The sequence below is a fragment of the Rhinolophus sinicus genome, chromosome 17 (genome assembly GCF_057876585.1).
Source record: "Rhinolophus sinicus isolate RSI-liver-muscle chromosome 17, RSI-T2T, whole genome shotgun sequence".
In the NCBI taxonomy this organism is placed as follows: domain Eukaryota; kingdom Metazoa; phylum Chordata; class Mammalia; order Chiroptera; family Rhinolophidae; genus Rhinolophus; species Rhinolophus sinicus.
The window spans coordinates 2,427,076-2,450,305 of NC_142517.1; the positions used below are offsets into that span (position 1 = coordinate 2,427,076).

General features: G+C 52.9%; 1 long non-coding RNA gene across 1 annotated transcript; it reads left to right on the forward strand.

Moving 5' to 3' along the window:
- The first annotated feature begins 21,164 nt into the window (after positions 1–21,164).
- On the forward strand, positions 21,165–23,025 carry LOC109454758 (uncharacterized). Its single transcript, XR_002138519.3, has 2 exons — positions 21,165–21,471; positions 21,989–23,025. It is a non-coding gene; the product is annotated as an uncharacterized LOC109454758 (long non-coding RNA).
- Positions 23,026–23,230: the final 205 nt, after the last annotated feature.

Here is a 23,230-nt window from a genome sequence, read left to right on the forward strand (position 1 = left end):
TTCGAGGCCCTAGTGGGCTCCCACCCTGGCCCGCCCTGCACTGGTCTGAGGCCAGCATGAGAGTCCGCACCATGGCTGCTGTGTGGCCATCCTGTGGCTGTCCAGTGACTCACTGACAAGGTTTGATCAAGTGCCTCCCATTTGTCAGTGATGATTTGATTTAATCTAAGTGAGGAAAGTTTTCCTGCCTCGTAAGTTCTCTTGGGTGCCATCGACACCACCCTGCCGCGTGATGGCCTTATTTTGCAGTGAAGATTGTTTTCCTTATAATTCCAGGACCCCAGAGTCTGCTGAGCAAGCAGTGGGTGTTCCTTTTTCTGAATGCACGTAGATTTTATGAACAATAGGGAGGGTGGCGTGCCCAGACAAACACATCTGTGAGTTAGAGGCCCGAGGCGTGAAAACTCTACTGGGAGGAACGCAAACGATGAAGGGGTTTGATTGATTGGAAATCACCACGGGCTGCACAAGATTTGACTTTCTGTGGGTGGGTATTGACTTTCATTTTCTTCTTAAGGAAACTGCTCAGACTCAGCTTCTGCCTTCTCCCCAACACGGCTTTTTTAAAATCTCTGTTTTCCCCCTTAGCAGGGTCACAGGTGCTGAGGTTGAATGAAGACTCTAATCCATGGCTGTTCCCAACCCTGCCCCTGCCAGAGGCAGATGAGCGTGGTGATGGGGCTGACAGACTGTCTGCCAAGGCAGAGCTGGCCGAGCTCGCCTCCCATTAATTGAATACACACTACTGAACACCGCCCTGTGCCAAGCCCCAGGCACAGGAGGATAAACCCTGTCACTCCAAGCTTTCGGGGGAAGTGAGACACATCAGGGCACTCCCTGCAGCATTGCTGGGGTGGGAGAATTGCTGCAGGGACACCCAGGTGGGGGGCTGAGCCAGGCGCCCGAAACTCAGACACCCGGGAAGACACAGAGGGAAGGGCCCCGGCCTAGGAAGCTCTGGGCATGAGGAGAGTGGGCTGGAGGCGCCAGGACGGGGGACACAAAGGCCGCTGAGGGTCAGGGTTTTGTCCGGAGGACGGCTGTGAGCCTCTCCACATTTTGAACGAGGTGTGGCCTTCTCACAACGTGAAGAATGGGTGGGCAGGGACCAGCCTGGAGGTGGATAGAGGAGCGTGTTGCTAGTTCAGACGAGAGGTGACTGAGATCTGCGCTAAAGCAAAGGTGTTAGGGATGGAGAGAGGAGACCAGCGGCCAACAGAGAAGACCGGGGCCTCAAGCAGAGAGGGAAGAAGAGTCATGGAACTGAGTGCCTGTTAGGTTCATGCTGGAGTCACCCCCACTCCCACTCCTGCTCATGGTAGATTTTTCATGTTTAAACGGGCTCCACTGAGCTCAAAAGTTAAACACGTTGGGGATCCTGAAAGAGAATAGAAATTCTCAACAGGAATCAGAAATTGAAGCCACAGACTCAGCCAGTGGATAGGCAATAAGCAAAAAGGCAAAAAGTAGCCAGTGGATACCCCATCCCCAGCCAGGGGGCTGGGCGAGCCAGCCTTGCTGCAAGGACCAAGATGCTTACAGGGCTGGACTGGTGTGGGGCTTCTCTGCCAGTAAATGGGGGCCCAAAAGAAGCTGGTACCTGCAGGGGACAGAGATAGCTGTGCCACCAGAAGCACAGCCACCTTAGCCATGGCATTGCAACCCCCCCTGGGAGGAAATCCCAGCTTGGAGATGTCAGACCTGGTTGTGAATGTGAACCCATTATAGGTAGCTGCAAAAGTACCCACACGGGGGTGAGCAAGGTGGTGGTGGGGGCAAGGTGGGGCCAAATAAAACAGAAAACACCTACTCAAGATGAACTTACAAAGTATACCCTCAGACACATTAGAAAAACTAATGCTATAAAGCCCAAACAATATGCTCAATAAATGGGAGAAATGAAGCCACAAAGCAGTCAAAAGAGACATTACAACATTATATATGTGTGAAATCCTCAGAGATTACACAACAGCCAAGAAGACTGTCAGTTAAGAACAAAAGAATATAGGGAAGAAGCAATTTAAAATGCTAGAAATAAAAATTATAGCCACGAAATTTTTAAAAATCTCAATGGGTAAAATCAGTGTTACACAGAAGCATAAATCGTTAGTGAATTGGAAGTTAGCAGTGAGGAACTGACCAAGAAAACAATACAGAGATGCTAAGAAAGGGAAATATGAAAGAAAAGTTAGAAGACATGGAAGCCAGAGGAGAAGATTCATCACATGCCTACTGGAAAGTCCAATAGCAGAAAATACAGGAAATTGCAGCTGCACTGAGATTCTGTGGTACATTTTGAGGTAATGGCTCAGAACTTTTCAGAATTGAAGTCATGAATACTCAGATAGATGGTACATCAAGTGCCAGACAGGATAAATAAGTAAAACAAACAAAAATCTCAAAAGCTACTAGGGAGAAAGATTTCCTACGAAGAAAATGGTTAAGCTACCAACAGACTTGTCATAAAAAACAAGAGATGCCAGAAGACTTGGAAGTGACATCTCCAAAAGGCTGGGTGAAAAATACTGTCAATCTAGAGTTTTATGAGGTCTGACAATTAAGTTCACGAACTCATCCTAGAAAAAATGCTACATACTCCATTTCTGAATATCGCTACGGTCACCTTCAAAGTACTCCCTTGGGAAGCTATGCACCAATGCCAGCGCCTAGTCCACCCTTCAAAGCAATTTTGGAACTCTTTTTCTGGAATGGCCATCAGAGCTGTTGTCGTATTACCCTTGATGTCCTGAATGTCATCAAAATGTCTTCCTTTCAATATTTCCTTTATCTTCAGGCAAAGAAGTCACTGGGGGCCAGATCAGGTGAGTAAGGAGGGTGTTCCAATACAGTAACTTGTTTACTGGCCAAAAACTCCCTCACAGACAGTGACATGTGAGCTGGTGCATTGTCGTGATGCAAGAGCTCCTTCAGGACCATTTTTGCACACACCTTTCTCATGCCAAGATTTTCAGTTAAGATTTTCCTAACTGTTTCTCTATCAATGTTTACCTGGTCTACTATGCTTTTCACAGTCAGCCAATGATTTTAACACACAATTCAGTGAATTTTTGCAATGTTTTTGTCAGCTGGCAAGTTCGCCAACTTAATTATCAGACCTCACATGCCCAGCTAAACTGTGCTTCACAATGAGGATATACAAAAGTCTTTCAGAAAAACAAAGATGAGACGTGTTTATTTTTCACAGATACTCAGCGAAAGTCCACAGAATGGACTCCAAAACCCTGGAACAGCTCAAGAGTTGTATGTAGCAGTACCATGGAGGGTGGGGTGAGCTAATACAGGGCGTTTGGTTGAAAGTGTGGAGGTCTCCTTCCAGGCCCCACACCAGGCATTTCCCCACAAGACTCTGCAGTTTCACTATCTGAAAGATTAAAGCATTAGCTCTCTGCACCCAGGAACATCAAGTACAGAGATATCAGGAGTGAGGTGCAGGGCCGAAAACGGGGGGATTCAGTGGAAGCTTACATAGTGATGTGATGGTTAATTTTATGTGTCTCCTTGACTGGACTAAGAGATGCCCAGTGACTGGTAAAATATTATTCTGAGTGTGTCTGTGAGGGTGTTTCTGGAAGAGACTGGCACCTGGATGGGTAGGCTGAGTAAAGCAGACCGGCCTCCCCTATGTGGGCGGGCACCACCCAGTCCGTGAGCACCCAGATAGAATAAAAAGATGGAGGAGGGGTGGATTTGCTCTCTTTTTACTTGAGTTGGGATTTCCATCTTCTCTGACCCTTGAGGCTGGCTGCAGAAATACTGAGAACTGTTTTTGGTGTTTTCCTTGGGACCCCTTAGAAAAGGAACTAGAGAAGCTGCAAGCAGATGAATAAATTGACCACAGATGTATAGTAAGCACCTGCCCACACCAGACCTCCAGGAAGGCCAACTGGTTTTAGCAAGAGGCCCTGAGTCCAGGAAGAGGGGAACACATCGGGGTGTGGTCCCCGAGAATAGAGGCCAAGTCGTGTCCAGAGCAGAACAAATGAGGGAGTGGGCCAGAGCTGCCTCTAACTCTAATTCAACCTGTGCTCTTGAGCTTTTTATGTGAACTTCTTTACTCCCTTTCAAAAACACAAGCGTCAAATGTGACAGCAAGCCCATGACTCGACTTACATGGGATGAGTTGGGATTCCCACTGGATACGTCTCATTTCTGAGTACAGTGACCTAGGTCTGTGGTGACCATACACCCACCACAGTGCTTTCTATTTCTAGGATTAAAGAGCTTTCTTCTGAGGGAGTAGATCCTCGTAGAGCCACTTTCAGGAAAGTCTGACCAGCTGACGACTGCTGGACATCAGCCTGCAGCCATGGCCCCAGCTAATGAAAGGTGACCGTGCACCAGCCCTGCCAGGGGGCCGAGCTTCAGGCCCATGGTCCTTGACCTGACCCTTCTCCTCCAGTTGACTGGACTAGAGTGGACACCTGACCAGAATAATGCATCTCCGTGCTTGTCAGTGGCCGGTGGGACGGCCTGCCAGGAAAATAACTCCTTTACTTAACAAATATGAACTAATACACATCCAATGAACAAGACATTTAGTAGTGAGAGCTGAGACACCAATGTACTTAAAGACATGAGCCATGAGTTAAATCCAGGGCCCTGAAGCACAGGGCCATGAGGGGCTATTGTCTGTTGAAGTTACAAGTAAGTGAGCAGCATAAGACAGAAAAATGGGAACCACTACACGGTGGGTAGTGCATGGAGACAGTGCAGCCCCACGGAGCTGATGGCAGCCTCGGTGATGGCAGCGCCTCACTGTGGAGTCCCCGGGGCTGCCCCAGGGCCGTGCACCATTCGGGCATTTCCTCTCCCTCCTCCTGCTCCCTGACCACCCACTGCACCCCCAGCCAGGACGCCTGGCCTCTGTCTGCCTCCATGACCCACCCTCCTGTTTGCCCAGACACCCATTTCTCCATGGGGCGAGCAGTCTTCAGCAGGGAAGGAGCGTCCGGCTTTCCTTGGAGAGGTAACCGGAGATGGCACAGAGGGACCCGAGCACTGCTGAGCTCCACTGAAGTCAAGTCCCTTTCCATCATCACTGAGTTGTGATCCACCCCCTTTCCTTCACGCACGAAGGTTAAACCAAGGCTTACCCCCAAGGTGAACCCAACAGAAGACGGTCCCCAAGGCCCTGGCCACCAGAAATCCCGACTCACCCAGGACAGACAGGCCTCAGCAAGGAGCTCCATTTCAAGATGTTTGTTTTATTGGCATCAAGCTTCCAGAGTCCTGCCCTGACAAGCTACCCATGGGAGCCAGCCGGAGCCTGTCCCAGGGCATTAGCCACGGAGGGAAAGCAGCCTGAAAACAGTAAGCAGAACCAAACTGGAGGTCTGCAAGGGGAAGGCTGGCCTTGGGCAAACGCACAGATCCAGGGTGTCTAACCCTCCCCATGGAAGCAGCAACTAGAAGCAGCCAGGCCCAGGCCCAGACCTCGCCAGCACCCCCCTGCCATGTCCCTCCGACTGGCATGACTGCTGCTATAGGTGAAGGGGCCCTCCTGGCCCTCGGCAGGTGGACAGGCTCCCTGCTCTCCTCCCCTCCTCCCCATAGCATGAATGCACGCCCGAATCTCCCCAAAATTCATCAGCCTCAGGCTCCTGCTGAGACCCGAATGTCACTATCAGTCACGTGCAGCTTGACGAGGAGCTAGTTGGTCCCCACACCCACCCTGAGCCAGATGAGGGGATCTGAGAAAGGGAGAGGTGGAGTCCGGGGTGCAGGGGTGTCAATCTGACCTCCAGGGGTGCAGGGCTTTGCATGGAAGGCAAGGACACATGGATTCCTGAGTTCTTCAGGTGGCGCAGGGGACCCTGAGAAGAGCCAGCTCTGCATCGCCTGGGGCAGGGCCCAGGACAGGAGAAGGCCTTTGACAGGCGTCAAACAGAAAACAAACGTGGTGGACTTAGGTGAGGAGAGACCTTATTCAAGGGTATTGCGGGGGGGGGGGGGGGGGGGGGGGCACTATGGTGACAGGGAGACGTCCCCACCGTGGTACCTGCAAGCCCCCTCTGAGGGGTGGGAGGAGGCGTGACCAAGGCCAGAAGGAACCTGGGGGGACGGGGGTGTAGCAGAGAGGGCCTGGACGGGTTTGGCTCAGCCTGGACCTGTGCATTTGCAGGCTCCTTGGGGCCAAATCATTGAGATCTTCTAGAAGGGATAGAAGCTTATACAATTCTGAGAAATTGAGCAAAGTCTGAGCAGCCTGGCTGCGCCTCAGGAAGCAAAGCTGAAGATCCTGGGATCCAGATTTGAAAGCAGACAGGTGAGGATGGAGCCCCAGGCCCCTGCTGCAGGTGGGTCCTGTGGGTTAAACGATGTCCCCAAATTCACACAGTGACTGTGGAGGGGCCCATGAGGAGGTGGTGAAGGTTAAATTAGTTTATAAGGCTGGCGCCCTCTGGAGAAGAGGAACAGACCAGAGCCCTCGGCCATGTGAGGACACAGCCAGTCAGGAAGCAGGGCCTTGATCTTGGACTTGCAGCCTCCTGAACTGTGAGAAATCGCTGTCTGGGATTTGAGTCTCTCTGTCTGATAATTTGTTACTGTGGTCTGAGCTAAGACTGAGGGGAGGGGCAAGAGGGAGCGTCCTCAGCTGGTGATGGCAGCGCTCTTGGACAAGGGTCTGCTCCCCAGGACCCTTCCCCACACCACCCACCATCGCCACTGTTCTCGGAGGACCCCAGAGCCAAGCGGTGGCCCTGGCCACTGCAGGAAGGGGCAGAGCGCGTCAGGTCTGCAGCCTGAGCTCAGCGCCCGTTCGCTCCCAGACGCCGGGATAATTCTCAGGAGACAGAGCTGTGCGCTCTGGGTGGGGGGAGGCCGGTGCCCCCGGCAGGATGACTGATGGAAAGAGGAGCCCGAGGCAGGACTCACTCCACAAGCAAGGCACGAGTGCCCAGTGCTGCCCTCCTTACGCACCCACTTGCGCAAAACGGAACTGGGTGGCAGGTTTATACAGTAGACAAATTAGCACTTCCCACATTAGCATAGGACTAATTGCTGTGGGGAGGGAATTTATGGCTAATGACTCAAAGGTGTAAAAGAAAACATTTAAGGCACTGCTAACATTTTGCAAAGGCATAGCTCACCGATTCCCCCACCTGCCACGCCAGCTTCCCTTGGCTGCTGGTAATTATGGGAAAGAGCCCAAAGTGGGGGTCACGCATGCTCCCTGTGATGGAGGTGAGGTCACCTCCTCCACCCCACACGTGAACACGGTGCCCTGGTGTCAACACCGCCCCCCCCACTCTCCCTCCTGCCAACCCCGCTCCTGTTGCCCACTCGCCTTACACATCATGACTCTCGTTGGACCTGACGTCAGTGTTCCTGCCACCACACCCCCCTCCCTTTTTACTCAATGATGTGACGTAAGCAAAGTGACATCTGAAAATTCAGGCTTCAAAGAAAACTCCTCCCATTCACCAAAGGTCTGTAACAGACGCCTCAACACAAGCTCCTGCATCTCACGTCTCGCACTGACTGACAGGGGTGGTCTGGACAGCAGCCCCCATGGCACCTCCAAAAATCAAAGCATCGTGCACGCCCTGCCCTGGGGCTCTGGGCAGTAACAGGGGTGTCACCGTCCTGTGCACAGGTGCCACCTGTGTTTAGTGTTCACAAAAAAGGGAGGGAGACAGGGAGGGAGGAAGGGAGGGAGGGAGGGAGGGAGGGAGGGAGGAGGGGAGGGAGGGAGGAAGGAGATATGACCACAGAGGGTGCACAGGTGGTTTCTAAGGTTCTGGTGAATGTTCTATTTCTTAATCTGGAGAGAGGCTGCATTAGCTTTTAAAAATACATCTAGAATGTATATATTCCTCTTTATGTACAGGTGACTCTTGAACAACACGGGGGTTGAGGTGTCAACCCCCCCAAACTGCAGTCAAAAACCCACCCAAAACTTAACTACAGTCATCCCTTGGCATCCAAGGGGGATTGGTTCCAGGCCCCCGTGAATACCCAAATCCTTGGATGCTCAAGGCCCTTATTTATGTAAAAGCGTGTAGAGAAATGCGCACAGTCAGCCCTCCACACCCACTGGGGCAAAACCCAGGGACAAGGAGGGCCGACTGTGTATTTATTGAAAAAGAATCCGGGTCTAAGTGGAGTCACGCAGTTGAAACCCATGTTGTCCAAGGGTCAGCTATACTGTATATTTCACAATAAAAAATTTAACCTGTTTTAAATCACAGAAACATTTGGAAAAAACAGTAGTGAGGGGAGAATTTGTATTTACACAGTATCTATAGATGCAGAATAACTAAAGCACAGTGGTTTTCGTGCGGAAATGGACTGTATACCAGAATTAAAATGAGCACAGAAAGTTCTGGGGAAAGAATATGGCATGATTACTTTTTCTTTTATGGCCCAAAAGAGCTCAAGAAACAGAGCTGGGTTTTGCTCGATTTTTTGGCAAAAGTGGTGAAATGCCATGGGCTTGCTGAGGGAGGTTGGCACGCGCCCTCTGTGAGGATCAAGACCCCCCCAGACCTGGCTGTGGCACGAGGAATTCTGCCAAGTTCCCCACAGGGATGGAAGCAAGTGATCTAATTCATTTGGTGACCAGAGAGGTTGGAGGGGCCCCTCTGGCCAACTTCTGCAGAGGGTGGGAGAGATTAAGGGGTCGGGGGAAGAATAGGGGGACACTGGCCGCTCTCAAAAATAGCCTCCTTGAAAAAAACATAAAAAAGGAAGATGGTAAGACCGTGCCTTAAACATCAGGGAATGAAAGTACCTTTCCTGTTTGTTTGGTTCCCTGCCCCACTGTTTAGTCCTACAGACGAGAGGGTCCAAGCCCAGCATGAGCCTTGAGGAATTTGGTCAATGGCCAGGCTCCACGTTTGCCAAACTCCAAGGCCATGACCTGCAGGGAGAACTGCATTGTACACCATGATCCAGTCCGTGCTGTCTGTGTATGACACTGAAATAACAGGGTCATGAAACAGTGCCACTGTCACTCCACTCCACTTTTTTAAAAGAATGCTGGTGGCAGTCCACTAAATTCTTTGCCTAACCCAGTCAATAGCATGTGACCACAGCTTGAAAATTATGGTCCATCTAAAGGTTTTCAACGGGGGGCCCATGGACGGGCTTCCAGGAGCTTACGAGCCTGCCAGAGAGTGTGTGTATTGTGTTTGTGTGTGTGTGTGTGTGTGCACATGTGTGCTGTGTGCATGTGGCATTTGTGTGTGAGCATGTGTGCATATGCATGTGTGTGTGCGTGTGTCTGTGTGTGTGCATGTGTACGTGTGAGTGTGTGCACTTCTCCTGGAAACGAGTCCATGCTCTCCGATCACATTATCACAGGTACCCTTAGTCCTCTGAACCTGCCACAGTCCATATGTCACAGACGAGGAAACAGGTCCAAGGAGGCCCACAGTGACTCGGGGCCAAACCAAAGAAGAAATCCCACCTCTTGACTCTTACTCAAGGCTGAGCCCAGTCCCTTCTGAGGTGCCCAGTGAGTCCGTGGTCACCTGTGTCACCGGAAGGGGAGCCAGGACTGTTTTGTTTGTCCCTAGCAGACTGCACTTTGCTCCCCTGTCCCGAGGGTTGGTTGTGCACTGACCATATCTGCCAGGCTACTCCCACCCTGGGACCCTGCACAGCGGCAAGAACAGCAGCCCAGGTGGGCTACAAGCTGGGGAGGGTTCTACAAGTGAGCCCTGACTCATGAAAGAGCTGAGAAACCGGCCCTGAGCCCAGCACCCTCTGTAACTTTGAGCGTCACTAGCACTGTGAACACTGCAAGGACCCACAGTGATGGGGACAGCTCCCATCCCAGCAGGGGTCAGAGCAGGACAGAAACAGAGCTGCAGACTGATGATGCAAAGGACTGAAGTAATAAATAAAGCACGAGGCGCTTGCAGGACCAAGGATGACAGTGTGGTCCCAGCTTGGAGAAGTAAGCACGTTGGCACAGGAGGCCCACAGTAAGGAACCCCCATGGGCAGAATTCACCAGGCTGTGAATATTTTAACAGGTCTTCACAGCAAACAGCACTGGTTACCTGAACCCTGAGTACCTACTGCAGCAGGAGTGGCTGATTAATGATTAACGGACCACAGAGTACCGGGTCCTAGTCCCAATAGAACTGCTGGCTCCTGGCTGCAGAATTAAAGCTCTAAGTTGAATTCCAGCTTTGCCCTGGCCCAGTGACCTTAGCCTCTGAGAACCCATTTCCTGGGATGTGGAATGGTGACAATGACACCTCTCTCCTCGGACTGTTCAAGGCCTGGCATGGGGCCAGCACTCAGGATCAGTGTACATCATTCCCCTCTCCCCTCCACTGGGCCTCCTCCAGGCAGGACCGCGGGAGACAGCAGAAGGCCCAGGCCTGCTACCTGGCTGGTCCCATTGAATTCTTTTGATCCCACAGGAACACCCTTCATAAAACCTGAGGTCAGGCCATCATAAGCATTAAATTGTATCTGCCTCTGGGTGACACAATGTATTACTTCACTTTCATACCTGTGTGCCAGGTGGGACACGGTCAGGTGCAAGTAATAGAAAAGCTGACCCCACTGGCTCAGGCAGGACAGGGAGTCAGAGGGAGAGAAAAGGCAGGCACAGCTCTGTCAAGGTCTGGCTCCACTTCTCTAAGGTGCCCCAGCTCAGCTCTCTCCACGTGTGGGTTCTATCCTCACGATGGAGGCCAGGTGGCTATAGCAAGCCAGGTCCATATGTGATCATGCCCAAGAAAGAGGGAGAAAGGTCCCCTCTGGACGTGATCTTCAAGGGCAAGTTGGAACCCCAGCACACCCTTCCTGCAGCTCACAGGGCTGGACTGACGACCCTGTCCTGACCCAGCCCTTTATCCAGGGAAATGCCAGGTGCACCCCTAACTCCCTCCCCGTTCCTGAGTGACACAAAAACCTGGCCCACTTCTGACCAATGTTCTAGGTCTTTTAAAAAACCATCACATAGAAAGTCCTTTGGTGAAAGTCTGTTGTTAGGAAACTCTTGGTTTTTTTTGTATCTGCAATATCTTCATTTTGCTATTGGTCTTGAATGGTAGTTTAGCTGGGTATAGTATTCTAGGTTAATGGTTTTTTTCTGTCAGTACAAATATAGTAGTCTCTGTTTACTGTCTGTATAATTAACACTCACTTTATTTCAGCACATAGCACATTTCATTCCATTTCAGAGCTTTTGATGAAAAGTCCAAGATATTTACCAAGTTTCTCTCACCTGGTGAGACATGAACCCCAAATTCTGTCTTCCCATCACTGGCCAAATGCTAAACTTTGGACAGCTCTTTCCACCCTCCAGCTGTCACTTCTTCCTGGTCTTTCTGGTGTCTTGCTCTGCAAATGCACACTTCAGGGATCAGGCCCAAAGGATCTGAGGGAAAATTATATTTAGGGGCATCTCCCTATGTGGCTTTACTGAGATTTCTTCCTAAATTTCCAGACATTGCAGCAACTCCAAACTCTAGCCTCTGACCTCTCACCCCAACAAGACTACTGCCTTCTGCTTGAACTTCATCCTACTGTGGGGTCTGGAGAGGGGGCCCGCAGAAGAAAAGCAGGCGAAGTGGGGCTCCCTCCTTTCAGAGTTAATACACCTCTAGGGTTTTTTTCTCCTGTTCTGTGTCACTTTCCAATGCCTTCAAATACGCATTGTTTCTATTTTGTCTGAAGTACATAATCAGCAGAAAGTTTAGTGAAACAAAACTTTCTCTGAAACTAAACTTTCTCTGGAAGTCCTTGGTCAAGTTTATTTAACCTAAAGTGGTACCATGTGTCACTTCATCAGAGTTGCATGGACTCTGTGCTCTCAGGACAGTGCCTGGCATGGCACACCTTCAGGACTCACATGAAACCTTCCCTCATGTCTTTCCTTCCAGCTCCTGTTGTTTCCCTCTCAATGCCCAGTGCTTGGAAACAACCAGCATGTCTCCTGGGAAATGAGGAATGGGGCAAGAAGCATTTTATATAAAGAAAAGATAACCCACGGAGAAACAGATCTGCTAAAACATAGTCACATGGCCGAAAGCTTCCAGGTCTTCCAAGAATAAAACATAGCGCCCGGCTACACATCTACAGGAGCACAAGGGACCCAGAGCAAGTGGACATCCATCCCCAAAGGCAAATTAGTCTGTTCCGTGCAGAAGACGCTGCCAACCGTTTTCTCATCTCCACTTATCATGAACTTGGTACGTCTTGGGTCTGATCGCTCCAGGGTCCCAGGTTTCCCAATTTGTCTGTCCCAGTGTACAGACGATACCATAGATCTCTGCAGCCATGGCAGTAACCTTGGAGGACAACTTAGGACAGGATCCTATCTCAGCAGGGTCTGTGTTGTGTGGTGTTATTATTACCATTGCTGCGGTTGTAACCTCTATTTACCTGCTGCAGGATGATAGACACAGGAAATGATGAAAACTGTTCCTTGTGTACTTGATAATTAGCTACAGTAACCTGTATATGTGGGGTTTTTCTTCCACCTCCAAATTCCATCCCAGGAAAAAATGTTTCCTTGGATTCAGTCCAACCCTCCACTAGCAAGATGGTTAACATGGCCAATTCCCCAGCCATGCTTGTGGCAGGTGCATACATGTGCAGGCCACAGGGAGGTCCCTAAGACACCTGCTCTGGTGGCCCCTTCAGCCACAGGTGTGTACACCCTTGGGGACTCAGAGAAAGGCTGCTTGTTGAGTTATCTGGAAATAAGTGTGATCCATGGAACTTAGTTGAGTTCTGAGATCAGAGGACACACATACATCGTGATACCATCACAGGGAGACTGAATACCCACAGCTCAGCTGGGCTTCTCCTCCCTGTATCTACCCCAACTGGCGGGCACCAAGGATGTCTTGCTACCACTCTCAGACATTAGAAAGCCATGGAGGCCTCACCTGAGAGCCCGCCTGGACTGCACAAAGGGGAGCTCAGCCCTCCAGCACTGCTGTGTGCAGTGACCTTGAGGGCAGGAGAAGAGAAGGGAAAGTCAAAACACAGGAAGGCATGAAACAAAGCCCTTCCATCAGACGGGGAAGTTAAGGAAAAAATACACTGAAACTATGAGGAAAGACAACAAAAGGACCACATCAGCGATGGGAATGGGGTGTTCTGGATGTCCAAAGGATGGGGTCACAGAGAACGGAGAAATGTGGGATGGGTCCTCTCCCTGTCCCAAATGACAACTGCCCTCTCGGCATCCCAGATGTGGCTTTGGTCTTGACCGTGACTCTAGGTCATAGGACCCAGGCAAGGAATTGGACGCCAGCTGCACAGCTGCACATGGCCCCGTTCCACATGAGTGCCTGGGCTCATGTAATCACTGGGTCCTCTTTGCTGGTGTGTCCCTCACCTCTGGATTCTCCCAGATGGTTAACACCTAGAGCACCATCTGGATGCAGTCTGTGCCTTTGAGACTTCACCCAGCACGGCACCACACACCAACGGAGCCCAACAATTCTTCCCAAAAATGGATGACCATGGATTCAGGGCCCTGACCGCTCTATCTGCAGCAAGTTTAGCCAAAATAGCCACCCCCAGCTTAAAACATTGTGGGGTTCTATGTTCTGTTATCACTCAAAGGCTGACCAAGGAAAATCTCCAGACTGGCAGTAAGAACATTTCTACCCATTCGATTTGGGGAACGAAAACAGCAGGGAAGTATCTTTTCTTGGTTTTTCTAAGCAACCTCAGAAAACTAGAAAATGTAGCTGAAATAATTCCCCCTTTTAAAAGCTCATTCATGGAGAGCCCACTGTCTTCATCTGACTGCCTCAATAAGCAGTCAGCTGGGGTACGGGCACTCCCCCCTTCCAAGTGGTCCTTACCGCTGCCATTTGCATCTAATTTGCCAAAAACCTCCAACTGCATTTGCATGTTTTTCCATCTAATTTAGCCTGGTCACAATTAGGAGCAGGTGCAGCTCCAACAGGCAATTTGAAGGATCGGCCAGGTCCCGCCAGGGGGGCACAGGATTCATTTAAAAGGTTTTGCCCGACTGTGGTTGGCACGACTCATGCAGCAAGTCTGTCCGCACACAGAGTGAGAACACAGCACGTGCACCACTGTGGTTGTCCCCATCGTCACCTCGTCGGCGCACTGGGAGCCAAGGACCCTGAGGAACGACAAGTATACCACCACAGGGATGTTTCTGCCCTCCGTGAGTTCAGTCGGGGTCCCTAAATGCCACTGCTGGTCATGAAGCCATGTATGCATGCACTGAACCGTCCCCAGGGCCCTGGGGCTGCTGCACTGACCTGGCACCAGAGCCGTCACTGCAAGGCCTGAAAGCACCTGCCGGCTGACCCAACATCCCACCAGGGCGCAAGGAGACCCCAGTGTCAGCAGCAGGACAAGCTGGAAGTTCAGCAAACAGACTGAAGCTGGACGGAGGCCACAGTCAGACTCGGCTTTGGCACCTGTGATGTGACTGGTGGGGCAGCCACAGCCTGTGCTCACACCACCCTGCATTTAACTGCAGGCACCACTGCCAATGGAACCAGCTACATAGAGCAGTTGTTATAGTTCCCCCACCGTGACGGGGTCCCAGCGCCCTCTTGTTGCTCCTCTTGCATCTGTCAGAGGAGACAGCCCCTGACAGCCTCCTTTCCACAAAGGCACCCTGATGGGGTCCTTCACCTAGCAAGTGTGCATGTTCCAGTGGACCAGCAGAGGTCCAAGCCAGAACCCCTGGCTGACGCAGAAATGGGGGACCAGAGGGAGCACAGCCCAGAGGCCCCTAGCTGCGCCACTGAGATGGGAGGCCTACCCCTGGATGCCTCCCACAGGGAAAGGGACCCACCATGGTGGGCCCTCAAATAACTTTTCCAGATGGCTGCTGATACAGCTTGCCTTTGTGTCAGCCTCCTCACTCCCAACTGCCCTGCCTTCCTCACAGCCTTCCCTCCTTGCTGTGTGGGCTTCACCTGACACCCCAGCCCTGAGACACACACAGATACACACACACACACCTCACACCACACACACACCTCACACCACACACACGCGCACAGATACACACACACACACCACACACGCGCACAGATACACACACACGCACAGATACACACACACACCACACACACACATGCACAGATACACACACACGCACAGATACACACACATGGCCAGCTACCTGTGCTCTGGTCTGATACTCTCTGCCTTGTGAGTCCTAATGATCCTCTACCATCTCCAACACCCCTGGGCAGCCCAGTCCTCCCTGGTCCTCCTGACTCACTGTTCCACCTCAGGGAGCCACGGTTCTGACGGGCCTGCCCAGCATGTAGAATGCAGCCACCTAACCTTCAAGAAGCCCACACGATCCCTGCTGGGAGATGGAATTCAGAATCCTCCCTCCATTCTACCACCACCTCCTTCTTCCTCATCTCCACCTACCCCACACCCCATCCGCGATCAATCTGTGGTCAGATTTGGTAGAAATCAGTCTTTGGGCCTACTGTCTCTTTTGCACTCCCTTTTTGCGCCCTGGACGATGCATAGACCACCAAAGGAGTATTAAGCATTTAGGCAGTCTGACCTAGCAATCATGGCGACGATGGTTATGATAACCATGATGATGGTAATTGTGGTGATAATGATAGTGGTGGTGGTGGTGGTGGTGGTGGTGGAGGTGGTGGAGGTGGTGGAGGTGGTGGAGGTGGTGATGGTGGTGATGGTGATGGTGGTGGTGGTGGTGGTGGAGGTGGTGGAGGTGGTGGTGGTGGTGGTGGTGGTGGTGGTGATGGTGGTGGTGGTGATGGTGGTGATGGTGGTGGTGGAGGTGGTGGAGGTGGTGGTGGTGGTGGTGGTGGTGGAGGTGGTGGAGGTGGTGATGGTGGTGATGGTGGTGGTGGAGGTGGTGGTGGTGGAGGTGGTGGAGGTGGTGGAGGTGGTGGTGGTGGTGGTGGTGGTGGTGGTGGTGGTGGTGATGGTGGTGGTGGTGGTGGTGGAGGTGGTGGAGGTGGTGGAGGTGGTGGTGGTGGTGGTGGTGGTGGTGGAGGTGGTGGAGGTGGTGGTGGTGGTGATGGTGGTGGTGGTGGTGGTGGTGGAGGTGGTGGAGGTGGTGGTGGTGGTGGTGGTGGTGGAGGTGGTGGAGGTGGTGATGGTGGTGATGGTGATGGTGGTGGTGGTGGTGGTGGAGGTGGTGGAGGTGGTGGTGGTGGTGGTGGTGGTGGTGATGGTGGTGGTGGTGGTGATGGTGGTGGTGGTGGTGGTGGTGGTGGTGGAGGTGGTGGTGGTGGTGGTGGTGGTGGTGGTGGTGGAGGTGGTGGAGGTGGTGGTGGTGGTGGTGGTGGTGGAGGTGGTGGAGGTGGTGATGGTGGTGATGGTGATGGTGGTGGTGGTGGTGGTGGAGGTGGTGGAGGTGGTGATGGTGGTGATGGTGGTGATGGTGGTGATGGTGGTGATGGTGATTTCAAAGGTGTATTAACTTATATGCACAGAAACAATGGACCGGGCTGGCTTAAGGCAAAGATAAACTGTTTATTAAGAACTCATATGCCTGGGTCATGACTACCTACCATGACCTGCCCAGTTAAGAATTTTTGATCAGTTTACTTTGTCAGGTTACTTTCCATCACTGGATTTATCATTTTTATTCCAGAATCCCTTTTTCATCTACCATGGTGATAATGGTGGTGGTAGTGATGATGATAATGGTTACAGTAATGATAGTGATGGTGATAACAATGTTAGTAATGATGGTGGTGATGGTGATGATGATGGTGGTGGTGATGGTGATGGTGATGATGATGGTGGTGGTGATGGTGATGGTGGTGATGATGGTGATGGTGATGATGTTGTTACAATTCATTGAGAACTTATTCTGGGCCAAGTAATAAGTACACCAATTGTTTTACATCCTCTTTTAATCTTTAAAACAATTATATGAGACAGACATTATTAAGCCCATGTCACAGAAAAGAAAACACAGACTTAGGAGAGCTTTGACAGCATTCCAAAGTCCCATACCTAGCAATGATGGAACACCGGCCTGTCTGCCTCAAAGCGCATGTTCATGCCACCACCCCCACTCAGCTAAATGGAAAGAGACCAGGAAATTTCCTTTAGGATCCAAAAGAGGGGGAGCCCTGCAGCACGCTCCTGGGGAAAACGTGGATGATTGCAAGGTGGCCCCTCCATCAGTGCCCTCTAGTGCCCTGGGCCTTCCAGGATTCTCGGCAAGGAATCACATTCTTAGTTTCCCGTGGCTCCTCATCTGCCAATGCCCATGGAACCATTTGATCCAGAGACCCTGCCCTGCCTGCCCCTGCCCTGCCTCCACTCCACGGTGCACTGCGCTCGCTTTCTTTTTCTTTTAATTGAGACACAATCGTCATATAACGATGTGTAAGTGTAAGGTGTAAGTGTAAGGTGTTGATTTGACATTTACACGCTTCGATGTGCTCGCCACTGTGGTGTTAGCTAACGCCTCCATCACGTCACATACTTATGATTTTTTTGCAGTAAGACCTCGTCTCTTAGCAACTTTGAGTTTATAACCCAGTGTTGTAGACCACAATCACTGTGCTGAGCTTTCCATCTCCAGGACTTATTTATCCACTAGTTGCAAGTTTGTACCTGCTGGGCTTTCAAAGGCTGCAGCTCTAAACCCATGTTGGTCACCCCTCGGAAGGGGCGGGGGCTCAGAGCTGCCAGGGTGGAGCACAACAGCAGGCACATTCTCTCTCACAGCTGGTTTCCTGGGCTCTCTCCTTCCTTTTTTTTTATTTCTTTGTCTGTTCCTTTTATCTGAAGAGAGGACAGGAAAGCTTCAGGGGTGTCTGACCCAGCAGCCCCACCCCTTCCCCAAGTTCTGGGGTGTCAGTGCCCAGGTGCACAGCCCTACCCTCTGTCTGTAGGCAGGGCTCCAGGACCACCTGGAGAACCACACCCTTCCCCACATCCCTCCGTGCGTCCTGGGCATTATGAAGGGGATCCACCTGGTTAGATACAGGGGAAGGTCCTGAGGGGAGTTCACACTACTGGGGGTGGGTGGTATCTGTGTGAAAGGGTGATGGGGCAGCCCACAGAGCAGAACGGCCGTCCACAACCTCCTCACCAACCCCTAATACTGAGGGACCCCACCCATAACCCACTTCAGAGAAAAGAAGCTAGCAAGAACCTGAGGGTGCTGCCCTCATGGCAGCAGCCAGTGCTGAGTGCCCCAGGCCCCCACAGCTGGGCACTTAGGGGCTGACCCATCATCCACATATGGCAGTCTCACCCAGTGGGGCAAGTCCAGGTGCCTGAGCCGTGGGTGGGGGTATCAGCCATGCGCTGCACGGGGGCTCCCAAAGGGCAGGGACCAATAGGCCCGTTCCCCTCCCCCCTGACATGCACACTCAGCTCTGAGCCAGAGCAAGGCCCAGAAGGGGAGGCCTTGGCCCAAGAACCCACCTTGAAAGCCGCCCCCAGGGCCCGCTGTGGGGTCCCCAGGGGTACTGAAGGCCCTGCTGGTGGGAGACTGGGGGCAATCTCAGTAAGACCCAATGGGGTGGGGCTGGTGAGCCATCTGGGACAATGCTCCCCACTTCATGCCCACGTGTTCAACTGTGCCCTCTTCTCCCCCCCCCCCCCACGCCCTGCCATCCACTGGCCACACATGTTGTGGCCACACACAGATCATTGTGGACAGAGCACCTGCAGGCCTCTGGCCAACAGTGACAAACAGAGCGGAGATGAGACGTGCTGGAACCAGGCCGCAGGCTTCTGAGCCCAGCCCAGCCGGGGTCCCGGCCAGTGGCAAACCCCTCCACCCAGCTGCACTCCAAGTCCACAGGTACCTTGAAAGGGAAAATCCACCCTGTGCTTCCCAAACACAGAACTCTCCTGTTATAACCAGCATGGGGCAAGTCAGAGGGAGGGAGTGTCTGGAAAGTCCCGGACAAATGACTTCACGATATGGAGTCACAGTTGCAGTGCCCCCGAGGCAGGGAGAAATGTCACGCATGGCTGGGCTACCAGCTCAGCTGTAAAAACAAAGGAGGGGGAGGTGATAAGGGCCCATCTCTCTGCATGGAGAGGTGAAAAGAGCCCAGCGGTGGTGGACTGTGGCCTCAGTGTCCCAGGCCTTCCTGTATCAGACATTCTGCAGTGTCACTTTGCAGTTCCTCCATCAGGAGGTGCAGTCTACCCCCTTCCCTTTGCTGGCATTGCAACTGCTTTGGCCAATAGGAGACAAAGTGACGGTGGCAAGCTCCAAGCCGAGACCTCCAGAGACCCTGAGCACTTCAGTCCCTCTCTTGGAACTGACCTGGACCATGAGAACCTGCCCGGGCTGACTGCTAGAGGAAGAGAGACGAGGCAGAGCCAAGACAGGCAGAAGCACATGAGGGAGCCCAGCCACGACTCGCAGAACCACCAAGCTGACTCCAAGTGAACTCCTGCAAAATCATGGGCTACATAAATTGTCTTGTTTGGACTCTGTTTAATTTGTTACACAGCAGTAGCTAACTGTTACAAGCAGCTTCCTGAGAGTCCATTCTGGGACCAAAGATGATCTAGGAAGGCAGCATAACGAAATGTCCAGAGATGGAGTTGCCAGCCTGCCCTATGGATACTACAGTCATATTTCCCAACAGAAAGGCTGGGGCTTTTACAAGAGTACTTGCTATGAGTGTGGGCACACAATCTTGAAGAGTGGCAATGCCCAAGCCCTCAGCTCTGACCTAGAAATGATTGGAACTGCCATTTACCAAGCCCCTTTTACATGCTCAGACAACAGTGGGAACCCAATAAACATGTTGGAGTGGATGGCCATTGGGGAGAGCAGGCCTAGTGGCTCAGTTCTTAGAGGAAAGGAGTTGGGACTCCGGGACAGTGTCCCCTCACTTCTGCCTGATTACTGCAATGTGCAGGCTGCTGCATGTTCCCTTTGCTCCCTGAGGATAGAGAAGGGTGTCTAGAGACCACCAAGCACCAACTGCCACCGCTGGGAAACCCCCAGGGTGGGCCTGTGCATGGGGGTTGGGTCACATTCCCTCAGTAGAAGTCACAAGGGCCCTGCTGTGCTTTTCCAGAGCCAATTCTTCAAGGGAGATCCCTCCACCCCACTTCCCCCTCCCCAGACAGTCACAGTGACCCCCACCTCCCAGGCAGACCAATGAGATAATACAACCAAGCGCCCCTCAGGGCACTGACCGACGGGTGCTACTTTTCTTTCCTCTGCTTCAGGGCAGAGTCCCTTTCTTAGGAGGAGGCACTGAAAATGAAGGGATGTCCTTAAAGCCTCCTGTGAGGTCAAACAGGGTCAACCAGAATTGAAGCCCTCCCCCCAGTGTCAGAGACAACGCTGCTACAAGCTGCTGAGATTTAGGGCACGTGTGTCATGCAGCACTGCTGCCAGAGTGGGTGCTGGGGAGGTCCCCTGTCCACCCGCACCCTGGGTCTGATTAAAGTATCGCTTTCCATTTATGCCGCACCGGCCCCCCTCCTCCCCCACCTCCTTTCCTGTCCCAGCAGAACAGCTTCCAAGAACAAGGACCAGCCTCCCCACACCCAGGCCAGCCCACAGTGCAGTGAATGTGCAATAAATCATTGATGAATGATGCACAGGTGACTGAGTGAGCGAACCCACAGACTGCCCTCCGGCAGACCCCATTATCCACAGCGTGAGCTGTGTGGAGCGACCAACACACATGTTCCTCAGTGGCCCAAGCCCTGTGTGTACTGAGCGTGCCGGGCCTTCTGCACACGGGCTCACAGAACACTCACAAGCATAGCTCAACCTTGAGGGGGACTCACAGGCCGGGGACACTCCATGGGACAACCAGGCATCAGCCATTCCTGGCACAGAGCTCAGAAGGAGGTCTGGTCACTGTCATTAGAAGTGCATTTCAACCCAGGGGACACACACACATCTACGCATTCACATGTGTGCACATGCACACACACACGTAGAGAGGTGTGCTATGCACGCACACACAACCATGTGTGCTCATGCATGTGTGTTTGCACATGTGCATCAAGGTGACACACACACACACACGTGGCACACAACACAGACACTCACGTGCACACACACACAGGATCCCAGGCCCCGGGGACGGCGCCTCGGTGGACGTGAAGGTGTGGCACCACCTGCCCCTACTGAATGTTGCATGTGTCGGTGGCCTTCAGCCCCTGCTTTGGTAAACCTAAGGCAGATCTGTGACAACTCTGCTGAGCAACAATCAGCACGGATCTTGGCAACCTGGGGCTCAGGTGACCCTATCAGGTGACTTGGCTTTTTCTGCAGAGAGCTCCTCATGTGGCTTTTCAACATACAGTGCATGCCTGTGTCCAGTGACAAACCCGCATCTGGGCCAGGCTGACGGGAGGAGGCTGAGGACAGGACGTGAATAAGGGACTGAGTTTACAGGACTCGCAGGACTGGTGTCTGCCCACTGTCTCCTCGGGTCCTGGATTACAGGGGTCCTAGGACAAGAGAAAGTGCCGGGAAGGCCATGAAGTTATACCAGCTTTGCCTCTGTGGCAGGTGAAAGTGCAGGTGAGCCCAGAGAACTAAGCCTGGTCCCCAGAACTTCCTACCACCCCGATCTGCACTCCCCCTGCGTTGACCTAAGGCATCCCCCCCCCCAGTCCTAATCTATCACCATTGCCCTGTACAGTTCTATCTGGTCCCCCAACAACCCCAGACTGGGCATCGGGGGTCCCACTGGTCAGATGAAAGACTGATGCCCAGAGAGACTACACAACATGGCCATGTGCCAGCGCTGGGGTGGCTTGGGCTGGGCTGTTTTCAGAGTCACCCATCCTGGAACGGGGGTTATCATGTCGCTGTCACAGTGACATTCAGTGAGATCAGGCTCCGTGGGTAGGACCCCTTCCTCTGCGCGAGGCCATGACCTTACCCGGGAGCGGGTGACCTTGGAGTGGGTGAAAGAGGGGGGGAGGTACAGGGAAGAGGCTGCTTATGCCACCAGGGAAGGCCAGGATGTGGGAAATCCGCTGGAGGAGCGGGGCGTGCGCCCCCTCCTTCCCCGGGGTTTGGAAACTCTACACAGGGCTGGGTATGGGACCCCTGGTGCCAGGAGCGCTGCGACAGGACCTGGACCGCCCCCGCCACCTGCCCCCGCAGGGATGTGCGTAAACGGAGTGTGGCTGACGCCGGCAGCCAGCGCAACCGCCTGCTGGGGAAGGCGATTTGCCGGAAGGGCGGGGAGAAGGCGCCCCCACCCCCGCCCCTCTCAAGACCACTCGGAGCTCCAGTGCTGGCGAGAAAAGCCAGTCTCCCCAGAGGGCGTGGAGGAAATGGAAATGTGCGTCCCTGCTTAGTCGCCACCCCCTCCAGACCTTCTCTTGCCCCCCCCCCCAGTACTGCCTGGTTCTGCGGTGCCTGTTTCTTGGGCTGTGAAGTGGGTTATCAGTCCAGCTTCTCCGTGGGGCCATTGGTTCTAGCGTCAAAGCTGCTGTGGCTTGCTATAAGCTGGTTCCCCGCTGTGGGCTCCATGCCTTCTCCTACTTTGTACCCCAACTTCCCCCAGACAGGAGTGATTTTGGAAGGCGCACAGCTCAGGTGTCAGGGTGCCCTGTGGTTACCCTCTTGATCTCTACTCGGGGCATCTGCCCCATCCAGCCCCCACCCCCTCATTCCTCCTGGCTCCAGCCCTGCCTTCATCTGCCCTGGCCGGGGCGCCCTGGAACCTGGGACCAGCTGCAGGAAGGAACTATAGAACCTCGGAGATCCGACCCCCCAGGGGCTCTGGGTCCACAGCTAGCACCCCTGCTCAGTATGTGGAGCCGGCGGGGTTCCAGCTCTGCCCACACAGAATAGTCACCCTGCACCAGGCCCAAACTCAGGCTCTTTCTGATACCAGTCCAGGTGCCCGGCCCCTGGCCACACCGCCTTCTCCCCAGCGGGCAGGGCTCCAGCTCCAGCTGTCCCTCTACTCTACCAGCAGTGCAGGAGAGGGTCTGGCCCGCAGGAAGCTGTGTGCCAACTGCCAGGCTCGGTTAACACCAAGATAAAGAACACATTAAAGAACATTTACTGAATTTTAAAATGATGAAATTCATTAAACTCACTGCTTTTGATTTGTCACTTTCAAACTCCATTTAAGTGTTGTCACCCTTCCCCCTTTTGAAGGACAAAGCAAGAGTCTGTTCACTCCTGAACAGCTTCTTTCCTTGAGAGGCCTCGGAGTCAGCCTTCCTGCTGACAGTGACCTTGGACGTGCTCAAGGTCACCCACTTCTAAGGCATGTGATCCCAGCTCTGAGATGGAATGTGGCTTGTCTGTTCCCAGG